This window comes from Camelus bactrianus, chromosome 2, assembly GCF_048773025.1.
Source record: "Camelus bactrianus isolate YW-2024 breed Bactrian camel chromosome 2, ASM4877302v1, whole genome shotgun sequence".
Classification (NCBI taxonomy): domain Eukaryota; kingdom Metazoa; phylum Chordata; class Mammalia; order Artiodactyla; family Camelidae; genus Camelus; species Camelus bactrianus.
In genome coordinates, this window is record NC_133540.1 from 61,118,384 (window position 1) to 61,133,575 (window position 15,192).

At 36.2% G+C, this 15,192-nt stretch overlaps 1 protein-coding gene and 1 pseudogene across 2 annotated transcripts in view; one reads left to right on the top strand and one right to left on the bottom strand.

Annotated features, from left to right (window-relative positions):
• The window catches only part of LOC123616494 (uncharacterized), a 436,127-nt gene that overhangs the window by 62,373 nt on the left and 358,562 nt on the right, over positions 1–15,192 (bottom strand). The gene's annotated exons all lie outside the window — the stretch shown is intronic.
• Positions 3,582–4,259, top strand: LOC123616464 (actin-related protein 6 pseudogene; annotated as a pseudogene).

A 15,192-nucleotide genomic window follows, 5' to 3' on the forward strand; every position in this document is an offset into this window, starting at 1 on the left:
ACAAAATGAAGGATAAAAATCACACAATCATCTCAATAAATGCAGAAAAATCATTTGACAAAATTCAACATCCATTCATGATAAAAACTCCAAACAAAGTTGCTATAAAGAGAACATAATATAACATAATAAAGGCCATATATGACAAACCCACAGCTAACATCATATTCAATAGTAAAAAGCTGAAAGCTTTTCCTCTAAGATCAGGAATAAGACAAGGATGCCCACTCTATCCATTTCTCTTTAACACAGTTTTGGGATTTCTAGCCATGGCATTCAGAATCACTATGCTGTACACCTAAAACTCATATAATATTGTAAGTTAACTACAATTACAGTTTTTTAAGATAATGTGTTTTCTTGGTAGTCATAGTTTATTTTCAGCTCATTCTTCTTGAAATAGCCACTTTAGAACAGGTAGCATAATTAACATATATCCTGAGGTTTGCACCCCTAAAGAGCTGTAAAACTTATAGAATATGTGAATATCTTCACAAAATGTGATTTAATTATAATTTAAAAAGCCCTTCAGTTTATTCAATTTATGTGATTCCATTAAACCGACTGTAATTTATGAATGAGAAATTAGTGCAGGATCTCACTGGCAGCCACTCAACCCATATGTCTGTTCTAAATAAGAATACTTGCACTTTTCTGAATAAATCAGCAGTGTTTCCTCTACACACACATACATACACACACACACACACACACACTATTCAATTTAAATATATGCAGCTATTTAGAAACTCATGTAAGAATGTACAATACCACAGGTCACTAACATTTTGACTAGCTGGATCTCTTAGTAGGAATTAGTCGTCAAGAGACCTGGACTTACGAATACCACTTGGCACAAAATTTAACCAAAATTTTGCTAACCAGTCAAAAGATGATGTTAAAATACACTATATCTCCATTCCTTACTAAAACTTCTTCTAAATATCCCACAAATGTTGCTATGTAGGGATGTCTTAATCATTTGCTTTTCATATCACTCCAAGAACCTCACGTTTAAAGACTGTAAGAGCCATAGCTTGATGTCTTCTGAGAAATCATACAACAGAAGTTGGGCACGAAAACATTGTTTGAAATATTTGAAACTTTTCTTTTCCCCCGGTCATATCCAGTTCTTTATTTATGATGACAAAAATGGATAAATGGATAAATAAAACCACCTATTTCAGATTTACAACACATTATGGAATTCTCTACTGTCAGGTCAGTGGGACATACTTATTTACAAATAAGATAATTTGGCAAACATTTTCTAAACAATTTCTGCGGTTAGATAAGCCATCTTTGGACTACAAGTAAAAACACGAAAAGTCACAGTATAAGGAAAAATACACTTGACAAAAGATTTATAAAATTATAATTATTTTATTATAAAATTATATAAAAATATATCTATGAACATGTGTATATGACTTACATAAACAGCTTAAAGAGGACCAATATCCTGTAATGACTGAGTCCAGAGTCTGGCACTAGGAATACTTGTTCAAATATAAGTGTGGCAAATTATGTGACTTTTCACATAAATAATCTTTCAATTCTTTGGGCCTAAATTCCTTCATCTGTAAAATGGGGGTAGTACTATTTCCTATATAATGGTGTAAAAATGAACTAACTACAGATAAAGTACTCAGAACAATACTTAGCTCACAGTGAATGATCAGCAAGCGTTAGGTATTATTATTATTTAAAAAAATATATATGACTGAACTATCATGCTTTACACCAGAAATTGACACAACGTTGTAAACTGACTATACTTCAATTAAAAAAAAATATGTGGAATATTGTGTTATCTTCCAAAAGTTTTGCTTTTGCTCGCAACTGAGTCCATCCCAAGGAGCACTTCTCTATTAGAGGATAATACATTCTTGCCCTAGTTACATCAGTTTTGGAATGTGATTTGCTTTGTACTGTTGAATTTGAAATGAAGGGAACTGTGCTACTTCTAAACAAAAGCTGAAGGGCTGTAGTCTTATCTATTACCCTCTCTCTTATTTGTCTGCTGTGAGATCAGCATGCCCCATAAGTGGGTCAGGTCTATCAGCTTGGGTCCTGGAGTGAAGAATACATGCAGTTGACCCCAAATGGATATATAACATGATAAAAAATAATTGTTTTGGTAGATCACTTAGATATTTGGATCACTGGTTATCACAGTATAACTTAGCTATATTGATTGATACAGAAACTGGTGCCAGAAATGGGGTTTCAATGAAAAAATCCTAAATGTCTTTGACTCTGGTGCTGGGCAGCAAGTACCAAGGACATTTCTATAGGTGTCTGGGAAGATGACAATCCACATTATTCTGTACAAAACATTAGGTAATAAAGGCACATTATTGGGAAGGCACATAATGTACTATTTAGTTTGTGGTTTTAGATAAAAGAGATTAGGAAGCAATACTATTACTGTGCCATGGTTGCACACAAATAAGGTGATACAAGAAAGAGATGAGCTAAGAAATGAACCGGCCAGTTTTCAGGAATAAAAGAAAACCAAGTACTCCAAATAGTCCAACATTTTCCAAGATAAAAAACACAGGTGTTTCTCATTTGTGATAAATTGAGAAAAACTGAGGAGGCCTTTGAAGCAATAAAAGTCAGTTAAAACTTATACTGCGGTCAGAAGACATACCAAGAGTTGTGTTCACTTTTGTAATGAACAGAAGGCTTTTGTCCACCTCCCCACACACAAATTCACATGTTGAAATCTATTCTCCAATCAGATAATATTTGGAGGTGGGCCTTTGGGAGGTAATTAGTTCATGAAGTGGATGGAGCCCTCTTTTCTTTCCTTTTTTTTTTTTTTTAACATTTTTTATTGATTTATAATCATTTTTATATGTCGTATCAAATTCCAGTGTAGAGCACAATTTTTCAGTTATACATGAACATATCTATCTATCTATCTATCTATCTATCTATCTATCTATCTATCTATCTATCTATACGATGGAGCCCTCTTGAGTGAGATTAGTGTCCTTATAAGAAGAGACCAAAGAGATATCTAATTCTTTTTCTACCATGAGAAGATACAGTGAGAATTCAGCCATCTGCAAACTTCGAAGAGTGCTCTTAGCAGAAACCCTATCAGGCTGGCACCCTTATCTCAAACTTTCAGCTTTCATAACTGTGAGAGATAAATTTCTGTTGTTAATAAACTAAGTATGTAATATTTCATTGTAGTATTCTGAGCTAAGACAGACTTTTTATTAAAATCTTTGAATTACTAAGTGGCACTGAATAAATCCTTTCAGTTGGACAAAATGGCAGAAGGTAAAGAAAATAAGAGAACGGTTCTCCAAGGTAAGACTGATAATCATAAGTTAAAGGTAATTAAGAAAGAGATGCTCTCTCTCAGAAAAAAAACTTGTAGGCATGGCTATTGGCACACAGATACAGCAGGAATAAAGTAGATAAAAAGCAACTAAGGCTATAAATGACCTAAGTTCAGGATGACAGATCCCATGATACTAAAATCTATTACAGATATGAAATAGCTTGATTATTCATAACTGTCAGTTCAGGTTAAAAAAAAAACAGCACATATTGATATTGTTATGGCTAACCAGATAGATGAAATAAAACATCAGTCTTGACTCTTACATTCCTCCTTGTCAGAAGGGCTTTTTGGTAAATGTGAATGATCATTTTCAAAAATAAATGTTATTAAGTTATGTATCAGAACTGATTTTTTTTTAGATACTGATATCATTATCACTGAACTATATTTGAACTCTGTATCATTTTACAATGAATGAAATCCTATTTGGAAACTTCCAATTCCAAATAGTACTGAGGTTAAATGCTGGGGCTCTCCTTGCATGTAGGTTTTTCTGACATAACATCTGAATTACGCTGTATTTTTATTCAATGAATGTTCTTTTATAGGTATCATTCATTTTCTTGAATGAAGGTACTGAGGATTGAATCCAGGACCTTGCGCATACTAAGCACATGCTCTACCACTGAGCTACCTCCCTCCATGTTGTTCATTTTTATAAAAGGAAAAAACTAAAACTATTCAAATAAATGTAGGAGGAAAACTCTTAACCAATCACTGAAAGATCATTTCCCTCAGGCAACTACATATTATGATGAAACACATGATTAACCAAGTGAAAGATGCATATAGTATGTCCTAGGATTTTTATAGAAGTAACATTTCAAAATTAAAAGGAGATATTGTAAAATCAGAAGGAGAAAGCAATGCAGTAATTTTAGACTATATTGTTTAAGCACAATTTGAAAAATACCTATACAAGGTGTTAATGATTAATTTTATGTGTCAACTTGGAGTGTATTCTTGATGATATTAATATTCAAATCAGTGAACTATAAGTAAGCAGATTGCCTTCAATAATGTAGGTGGGTATCATCCTACCAGTTGAAGGCCTAAATAGAAGAAAAAGACTGGCCTCCCTGAGGAAGAGGAAATTTTTCATCAGACTGCCTTCAGACTAAATCTGCACCACTTGCTCTCCTGGGTCTCCAGCCTGCCCTTCCACAGTGAAGATTTTAGATTCTCCAGGCTCCATAATCACATGAGCCAATTCCTTATAATAAATGTCCTTCTCAATCTGTCTCAAAATCTGTCTTAGTCTGCTAGGTCTGCCATAGAAGAATACTAGAAACTAGATGGCTTAAACAGTAGAAACCTATTTTCTTAAATTCTAGAGCCTGAAAGTCTAAGATCAAGGTATCTGCAGGGTTGGTTTCTGGTGAGACTTTTCTTCCCGGCTTGCAGACAGCCCCCTTCTTGTTGTTTCCTCATATGGCCTGTTCTCTATGCCTGTGTAGATATCTCTTCCTCTTTTCATGAGGATATCAGTCCTATTGGATTAGGGTCCCACCCTTATGACTTCATGTAACCTTAATTATCTTCTTAAAGATCATAAAATCATACTAAGGATTAGGCTTCAGCCTATGATATTTAGGACATAATTCGCTCCATAACAAAAGACATCTGGAAAGAAGTAATACTTTACTAATTTCTGAGACAGTGACAGAGGAGATTTGATCCTAAGGAAAAAAGAAATACAAACTTGGGAAATAAATAAGTCATGAGGCCAATGAGAGATTTGCTTTTCCAGAAATACTCTTAAATCTCTTTAACATAGATATCCAAGAAACTGACATTCCAGAAACTATGATCTATTCTATTCAGAACATAACTGAAAAAAATGCAGCCACATTTTTTTAAGAGTATCATTTTGTCAGGAGATAACTCACATTTCCCAGGATTCATTGATAGGTATATCAGAAGTTTGATATTACACTCTGTGACATTATGATGTTTCTCCTATGCTGCTGAAAATCCAATTACTTATATCTGGAAAGGTCAAAAACTGATACTGGAGATAGAGTAGTAATAAGAGAAGATTACTAAGAAAATGGACATAGCATTTGCCATGGGATATGTGATATTAAGGAAAATCTTTCTGAATTAATATCTTGACTGATTGTAACCGAAATGCTTTATTTTAATACTCTTATTTTTTAAGTTAAAGAACTGTGTTGTCTTTCATCCAAAGAAAATGTCACAGACTTACACAAAAACTGTTTAAATTGCAGGTATTTGTAGAAGTCGGCTAGCTTGAACATTACAATAAACTATTCATCAACAGGCTCAAATCATAAAATTCACTCACCTCGAATTATTCTTTAGAAGCTAGACTACCTAATAATGTTCGTACTATTTCTGAGAGTAAGTTTGTTATAAATAAAAGAGTAAATACATTTTTAATTTCATCTTTATAATGGTGAACATAGGCTTAGCTGTCTTACTTGCTATGTTTCTTAAGATGTGGCTGTCACTAGCCAGAGCAATTAGGCAAGAAAAAGAAATAAAAGGCATTCAAAATTGGAAAGAAAGAAGTAAAACTATCCCTATTTACAAATTACAGGATCTTATATATAGAAAACCCTAATGATCCACAAAAACTGTTTTAACCACTAAACAAAAATCAATGAAGGTGCAAGATACAAAATCAATATACAAAAATCAACTGCACAAATAAACTATGTGAAAAGGAAATTTGGAAAACAGTATAATTTACAATAGGATCAAAAAGAATAAAATATTTAGAAATAAACTTAACTAAGCAAATAAAGTACTTGTATACTGAAAACTATAAAATAGTGCTGAAAGAAACTGAAGAAGACACAAATATAAAAAAATCCCACATTCATGGACTGGAATACAATATTGTTAGAATGTCCATACTATTCAAAGTGATCTACAGATTCAATGCAATCCCTATCAAAATTCCAATGGCATTTTTATAGAAACAGAAAAAATAATTCTAAAATTCATACAGAAGCACTAAAGACCCCAAACAGCCAGAACAATCTTGAAAAAGAACAAAGCTGGAGGCTTCGATACAGGGACTATGTCTCAGGAATTGGGTTCCTTCAAACAACTATTCTTCTACCTAAAAGAAATAGATACGGGAAAGGCCGTGGCTTTCTTCTAGATCTGGCCTATTTCTCCTACATGTTACCAGTGAGGGTTCTGCTCTCTTTGCAACCCTACTTTGAAATTAGTGAATTCAATCACCATACCTATTATGGGACACAATTTGGTTTTACTGAAAAATATCAGAGGACATTCTAGAACTCCCCCATCTATAATAAACACACAACTGAAATTAAGTTGTTGGGGTTCCTGAAAAACAATTAGACATCAGGATACATAGATAATTTAGAACCAACTGGCTGAAAGATCACTTTAACTAACTTGGCTTTACTGTTGATTCATGGTTCAATATCCACTGATTTTCTATGATGGCATGTATGACGGCATGGTGAGAGGCAGAGAAATTGTGTTTTCTTGCCCTTGCTGTTCTTTATGCTTGTATCCAACAGTGTCTTAGTCATATCTACTCCCTCTTCTCAAAGTTACCCTCCCTCGCCTCATCCGCAGGAACACTCCACAGAGACTGTTCACCTCTTTCTTCCTCTTTGTCTCCCTACCTATAGACTTAAGCTCTAAAATGCAGGTATCACCCCTGTTGCCTTGTGCTTAGGCATCATTTTTCCATTTTTATTATTGTAACTTCATTACAGCATACAGGATTTATAGACTGGTTTCCTTTTAAATTTTGTGTGCAGATTCTCCCCACATGTCAGGCTTGCATACACAAGAACAGGCATCCGTATAGTTTGAGAGGAGATACGGTCTAACTAATTCTTAAATTAAGCTTCATAAAATGATTAAAACTAGGGGTATTTAGCCTGTGTAAATACAGCCTGAATTAAGAAATAATTACAAAATTATTATGTACATGGTTCTTTGCTGGTTACTAAGAATTATAACATTAAATGAAACACAATTAAATTATGACAATTAAATTAAACAAGCATTTTTTTTCTGATTATAACAGTAATGAAGGATTATTTGAAATATATTGCTTTATGGATAGTTAAATTAATATTAAATCTCTGAAATTATATATACTACTTTCCCCAAAGATTTAAAAACTTTTATGGACTAACTAAATTATGTACAAAAGAAGCCAACAGAGCTAATGAACAAATTCAGCAGGGTTTAGTTGCAGGATACATGAGTAACACACCAAAATCAACTACATTTCTAGACATAAGCAGGAATAACCCAAAAATGAAATTAGAAAAACGATTTCATTTACAATAGCATCCAAAAGAATAAAATAGCTAGTAAAACATTTAATCAAGGAAGTGAAAGAGTTGTTCATTGAAAGCTATAAAACACTGCTAAAACTATGAATAAATTAAGGAAGGCCTCAATAAATGAAAAGACATCCCATGCTCTTAGATTGTAAGAATTTATATTACTAAGATGGCAATATTACCTAAAGTGATCTATAAATTCTATCTAAATTCTAATGGCTTTATTTATCAAATGGAGAAAGCAGTTTCTCAGATTTATGTGGACCCTAGAGGGCAATGGACTGGCAAATAATTTAGAAAAATAATTTAGTCAGAGTGTTCACACCTCCCAATTTCAATACTTACTACAAGGCTACAGTAATCAAAACAGTGTGGTACTGGTATAAGGACAGACATACAGACAATGGAATTTCGGACAACTGAGAGTCCAAAATAAGCCTGTATATCTTTGCCCAATTGCTTTTGACAAGAATGCCAAGACCATTCATTGGCAGAGAACAGTCTATTCAACAAATTGTGCTGGGACAACTGCATAGTCACATGTAGAAGAATGAAGTTGGATCTCTACCTAACAACATATATAAAAATTAACTCAAGATGAATCAAAGACTAACTATAAGAGCTAAAACAAGGAGAAGCAAGATGGAAGAGTATAAGGACACTTGTAGCTCACCCTCTCCCACAAATACACCAAAACTCACATCTATGGACCTACTTAGCCAACCAGAGCACCTGCCGAACTCCGACAGAACATCACCCTCTTCAAAAGACAAAGATGCCAAAAATCTGGTAGGAGAAAAGGAAAAAAGAATGATGAAAAAGCAAAACAGTGCAGGGTCAGTTCTGCGGGGAGGGAGTGGCAAAGGAAGACTGGCACTCGTTCGCTGGGTCTCCCCTCTCCAACGGAGAGACCAGTGGGACGGAAGGGGAGCCTCCAAGGCTCAGATATGCCCCGAGCACCCCTTGACCGACAGAACTGAGTTAAACAGGCACAGAGGGTCCCCACAATACCCAGCCCTAGATGTGAGCTGGCTGCTGGGGATGGGACAGGCCACCTGAGCCAGGCGGAGGACAGGGGCGGCTGTACTGAGGCAGCCCTGGGGGACTGCAGGGGGCTGCATGCTGGAAGGGGATATGGAGCAGAACAACCTCGGTCCCCCATAAATTGCAAAAAAAGCAAAGCAACATAGCTGGTGTGCCCTGGGAGGAGGAGCACCATAGACTTTGTCTCCTCAGACCTGCGCCGCCATTACTGGCGCTTCTCCTAAGAAGAGAGGCGGGGCTCAGCCACAGCGGCCATCTCCTCATGTGTATACGCCCAGGAGGGAGCGGGGATGAGACCTGAATTCACACGGCGGGGGGTGGGGGGTGGGGGGGGGCTCCGCAACCTCCAAGGCAGGACTGAGACTTATTTACAGCCCGAGGCAGACAGGATCTTTCTGCTCTGGCACCTCTGAGAACTCATGCCAAGACAAACAAGGAGCTGAGATTTGGCATGGAGCAGGGGCATGGCCGTTCTGCGGTCTTCCCCGAACCTGCCTTCAGAGCACTGACCTGAGGCGGAGCGGGCAGCTGCACAGAGCAGTGGAGTGACCGGCGCTGGGAGAGGGTAGGCAGCCAACTGCCTTCCTGGTAGGAATGCAGCACCTGACCATGGTGCTGGGAGGGGGCGTGATCCTCCCACCTGCCTCGCCCAAGTGCAGCATCTGACTGTGGCATTGGGAGGGGGAGTGACCCGCCCGCCCACCTGGTAAGAGCTCAGCACCTGACCCAGTGTTGGGAGAGGGCACGATCTGCTAGCCGACAGCCACTAGGAGCAGCACAGACAAGGGCGCCAACAAAGGGCCTCTGGAAACAGCAAGCTGAGTTCATGAAACAGGGCGAAGACACAAAGACCTCTCGATCCTTAAAAGCACAGAGTCTCCAGGAGAACTAGATAACTGATACTCCTTAAGCCACAGTGCCAGAGAGATATGAGCAATATGAAGAAGCAGAGGAACCACTCCCAATTAAAAGAGCAAGAGAAATCCCCTGAAAGCACGATCAAGGAAATAGGCCTACTAGATCAAGATTTCAAAAAAAGAAGAGATCAAAGTACTGAAGGAACTAAAAGAAATAGTGTTTAGAGATATAAAATGTGTCAAAAATGAAATAGAAGCTATAAAGAAGAACCAAATAGAATTAGTAAACTCATTTGCTGAGAAGAGAGCTGACCTAAAGGCTGTACAAAGCAGGCTAGATAATCCAGAGGAACGAATAAATGACCTAGAAGACAGGACAACAGAAATCACCCAATCAGAACAGCTGAGAGAAAAACAAATAAAAAACAATGAAAACAATATAAGGGACCTAAGGAATAATATAAAGCGTGCCAATCTACACATAATAGGGGTTCCAGAAGGGGAAGAAAGAACAAAGGGGATTGAAAAGGTATTTGAAGAAATCATGACTGGAAACTTCCCAAACCTAAAGGAGTCAGATATCCAAGTACAGGAGGCTCAGAGGGTCCCAAACAGGAAGAACCCAAACAGACTCACACCAAGACATACCATAATCAAGATGGCCAGAGTCAAGGATAAAGAAATGATCCTAAAGGCAGCAGGAGAAAAACAAAGAGTGAGTTACAAGGGAACCCCCATAAGGCTCTCAGCTGACTTCTCTACACAAACACTACAAGGCAGAAGGGAGTGGCAAGATATATTCAAAGCCCTGAATGAAAAAAAGATGCAGCCTAGGATACTCTATCCAGCAAGGCTATCCTTTAGAATAGAAGGAGACATCAAGAACTTCACAGACAAGCAAAAACTAAGAGTTTAGCAACACTAAACCCATGCTAAAAGAAATATTGACAGGTCTACTCTAAATAGAAAAGAAGCAGGATGCTACAAAAATGAGAAACTCATAACTGGAAAGGAGACAACTGCCATGAATTACAAAAAGAATAAACACAAAATTGTAAAAAAAAAAAAAGACATCTAAATCATTAAGAGTGGGAGAGAGAAGCAAGGAAAGCCACTGTGGAAAATAGTATGAAGATTCCTCAGAAGACTAGGAATAGACTTACCATGTGACCCAGGAATCCCACTCCTGGGCATATATCCAGAAGGAACCCTGCTTCAAAATGACACCTGCACCCCAATGTTCATAGAAGCACTACAATAGCCAAGACATGGAAGCAGCCTAGATGTCCATTAACAGATGACTGAATAAAGAAGAGGTGGTATATTTATACGATGGAATACTATTCAACCACAAAAACTGACAACATAACGCCATTTGCAGCAACATGGATGTTCCTGAAGAATGTCATTCTGAGTGAAGTAAGCCAGAAAGAGAAAGAAAAATACCATATGAGATCACTCATATGAGGAATCAAAAAAAAAAAAAAAATAAATACAAAACAGAAACAGACTCATAGACATAGAATACAGACTTGTGGTTGCCAAGGGGGCAGGGGGGTGGGAAGGGACAGACTGGAATTTTAAAATGCAGAATAGATAAACAAGATTATACTGTATAGCACAGGGAAATATATACAAGATCTTGTGGTAGCAAAATTAAAACATGACAATGAATATATGTATGTTCATGTATAGCTGAAAAACTGTGCTCTACACTGGAAATTGACACAACATTGTAAAACCACTATAACTCAATAAAAATGTTAAAAAAAAAAGAGCTAAAACAATAAAACTCTTAGAAGAAAGCATGGGGTATATCTTCATGACCTCTAGTTTGGCAATGGATTCATAGATATGACACCAATGGCATGAGCAAACAAAAGAAAACACAGATTATTTGGACTTTATCAAAATTAAAAACTTTTGTACACCAAAATACATTATCACAAAAGTAAAAAGATAACCTATAGAATGAGAGGAAATACTGGCAAATCATATATAGGTACCTAAAATACATAAACACTTTAACAACTCAACAACAAAAGGCCACCAACCAAAGTACTTGAATAAACATTTTTCCAAAGAAGATATACAAATGGTAAATAAGTACATGAAAAGATGCTCAATATTACTATACATTAGGAAATGTAAATCAAAACCACAAAGATACATCACTTAACACCCACCATAATGTCTACGGTCAAGAAGACAGATAATAACAAAAACTGGTCAGAATGTGGAAAAACTGGAACCTTCATACATTCCTTGGTGCAGCTACTGTGGAAAAGTTTGGTGGTTCCTCAAAAAGTTAACACAGAATTACCCAGCAATTCGCCTTCTATGTACATGCCCCAGAGAACTGAAAAGACAGGTACTCAAAACAGATACTCATACACAAATGATCATATCAGCACTATTCTCAATAGTCCAAAGGTAGAAACAATCCAAATGTCCATCAGTAGATGCAAGGGTAAAAAATTGATATACATGTAATATGGAACCATAAAAGGAATGAAATGATGATGCATGCTACAATGTAAATGAGTCTCAGAAGTATTATGCCAAGTGTAAGAAGCCAGACACAAAAGGCTACTTGTTGTATGATTTCATTTACATGAAATATCAGAATAGGTAAGTCCATAGAGACAAAAAGTAGACTGGAGGTTGCCAGGGACTGAGGAAGGAAGGATGGAGGAGTAATTGCTTAATGGGCATGGGCCTTTATTTTTGGGTAAAAATATTTTGGAAGTAGAAGAGGTGGTAGCACATAGCATTGTGAATGTACTAAATGTCACTTAATAGTTCACTCAAAATGCTTAATTTTATAATTTGAGAATTTCACCTTAATTAGGAAAAAATGGGAAAAAATGTATCTGTCCATTGAATAATTTGTACTAGAAAACTCCTAATTTCATCATCTTTCTATTTTAATTTGATGAATCTATTTTAAACTCAATGTGAGAGGATAAGAAAATGAATTTTTTATTCTTGCTTTTTGTGAGTTTTCCTATGGATTTTAATTGATTTTATTTTAGTAGAAGATTTAGTTAGAATCAGACATTTTCTGTGGAAAATTAATGTACTTAAATTATACTTTAGGAATTGAAATAACTTTTAAAATTCATCCTACTTTTTGTTGCTGATCTGTTTATAAACATAATGCTTTTTTAATCTTTAGAAAATTCTATCAGGAAAATACTATATATGATATTTGGAACTTAAAGTAATGCCCACCAGAGGGCTCTCAGTTTTCTTCTATTTTGCTTTCCAAAAAAATGAAACTCACATTTTAATAGAGTATAGCTTGTATACCTGTGAGTAGATCAAATACATATTCTAAGTTTCAGTAGTAGCTCTCCGAGTAGCAAAACACTTACTATGATTGAGAAGAAATTAAAGCATACTTTATATATACATACAATGTTTTCTACATTTCTTTGAGACTTTCTATGAAAGGGGATTTGTAGAATGAAATATTTTGATTTGAATAAGAGGGAAATGAATTAAATACTCTTTTAAAATTCACAGAGCACAACCTCCAGAATACCTTAAATGTACAGTTAATTTTAGATATTAATCTCTATCATGATGAAAGGAACTTTTCTCATCTATATCTGGAAACAGAGCCTTAATGTGAAAATTGATAAACTGAGTTTATACTTTAAAAATAATTTTATTGCACCTATGCTATGTATGGGGGAATGTGTAGGTGACTAAGATATAGTTGCTTTTCTTGAAAAGCTTAGTCAATAATGGGAAGCAGAACTGTGGATAAATAATAAGTATATACTTTAACTGCTATAAAGAAGCGTGCTAATCAAAAGAATAATTCTCAGGGAGAAGTGAAGGCTGGCAATGTTGTACACTTTGAGGGAGTTTCTCAAGAAATTCTCATCCCCTCCCATGTTCCACTGCTGAGAACCAATGTGCCAAGTGAAATTGTGGAGAGAAACTGCCTACCTAGGAGAATAAGGGAAGTTTTCTAAACCAGAAATTCAAGGTAACAGTTCATCTGAGAAGCTCTCTGAGTAGAGGGAGGTGGCATAAAAGGTAGGAGGAGCAATCCAAGTAGACAGAAAGGAGTAGTCAAAGTCATGGAGCTAAAAAATTAGCAACATACACAAAGACCATGTGATGTCTTCTGGGACTGGGACATGATCCAGGTGTTGGGGAACTGATTAGGTCACAGTGAATGGTGAACAATACCAGTGGAGAACGAGTCTGGAAATCGTATTTTGAAAAGCCCTGAAAGCATGTAGAAGAGTTTGACTTCATATTGTGGGAAATTTGGAGTCAGAGATTGTTTTTAAGCAGGAGAGTGACTTGAACAGATCACTAATATGGTTGTCTAATTTTGATGGATCTGAGGAGCAAATTAATGGTATAGAAGAGAAGAAGCTGTAAAATGTGAGACAGAGAATCTAATTAAGAAGCAATTATAAACACTGAGTAGATGAGGGCTTTAATTAAACCTGGATCAATGTGAATGGTGAAAAGACAACTGAATAAAAAAACATTAACATTATTAAAGAAATATTTCAACAAGCTTCAAGCCAAGCGTATCACTTTGTCTCTCTGCGGCCATGAGCTTGCTAGAGTTTTATGCAACTCATCCCAGAACTCTTTGAGAACCATGTCATGCTTTTGTGAAGTAAACCAGAGAAATGATCAATCTCTAATGATATTTTACTATCCTCTCCTAAACCAATCAAGGGACACCCCGCTTTATTTGGGGAACATTTTCTCTCCTTTCCCTGATAAAAGAGATATTATGAGGTGGACTTGTAAAAGGGCAGGAAGGTATCCCTTTAGGATGGAGAGAGCTTATGGCATATTTATGAGCAAAAGAGAGGAGCTAGGAGGAAGTAAGTGATGGTAGATCCAACAACAGCAACAACAACAACAAAAAAACAGATCTAATTCATAGTCTCTTAGAATCACAGTAACATTTAAATTTGTTAGCTAACAGTATTGAGAACTCACTATATGCCACGCACTACTCTAAGTACTTCACATTTATTAAGTCCCCACAGTCATTTTATTGGGGGAAAATTACACTATTATTATGCCCATTGTGCAGATCAAAAAATGAGGCAATGATTGGCTACTTAACTTGCCTATATATCCAGCGAATGATAGCAAAGTCAGAATTTTAACTGAGGTGAGGCCATGCTCTGAAATACTACTCTGTCCTATCACCTTCCAATAGGAGGTCACGAAGGATGGAGAAGAGTTAACAGCAGCTGGAGGAAATCTTGACATCTGCCAAACCTTTCTTTTTTTTTAAAGATAGATTCTGTAGAGTTCTTATCTAAAAGATGATTTGAGCAGGCTGTGCCTGTCTGTCTATACTAATTATTAGAAATACATCTGGAATTTATACAATTATAGGATATAGCTGGCCAGAGAATGGAAATTAGACCTGTAACATCTTTGTCCCTGAATGACTAAACACACATAAAAACTAAGAAGCTCTGAACCTAAGTGGCTGAGCTGACACGCACACCACACATTGTTAGTGCCTGTTTGCTAATCCCAGTGTGGGAAAAGGGACAATTAGGAAGCTGATTTTGAAGGCCCAAGCCCCTCAGGAAAGGAACAGTACATATGTGCCTGCTTC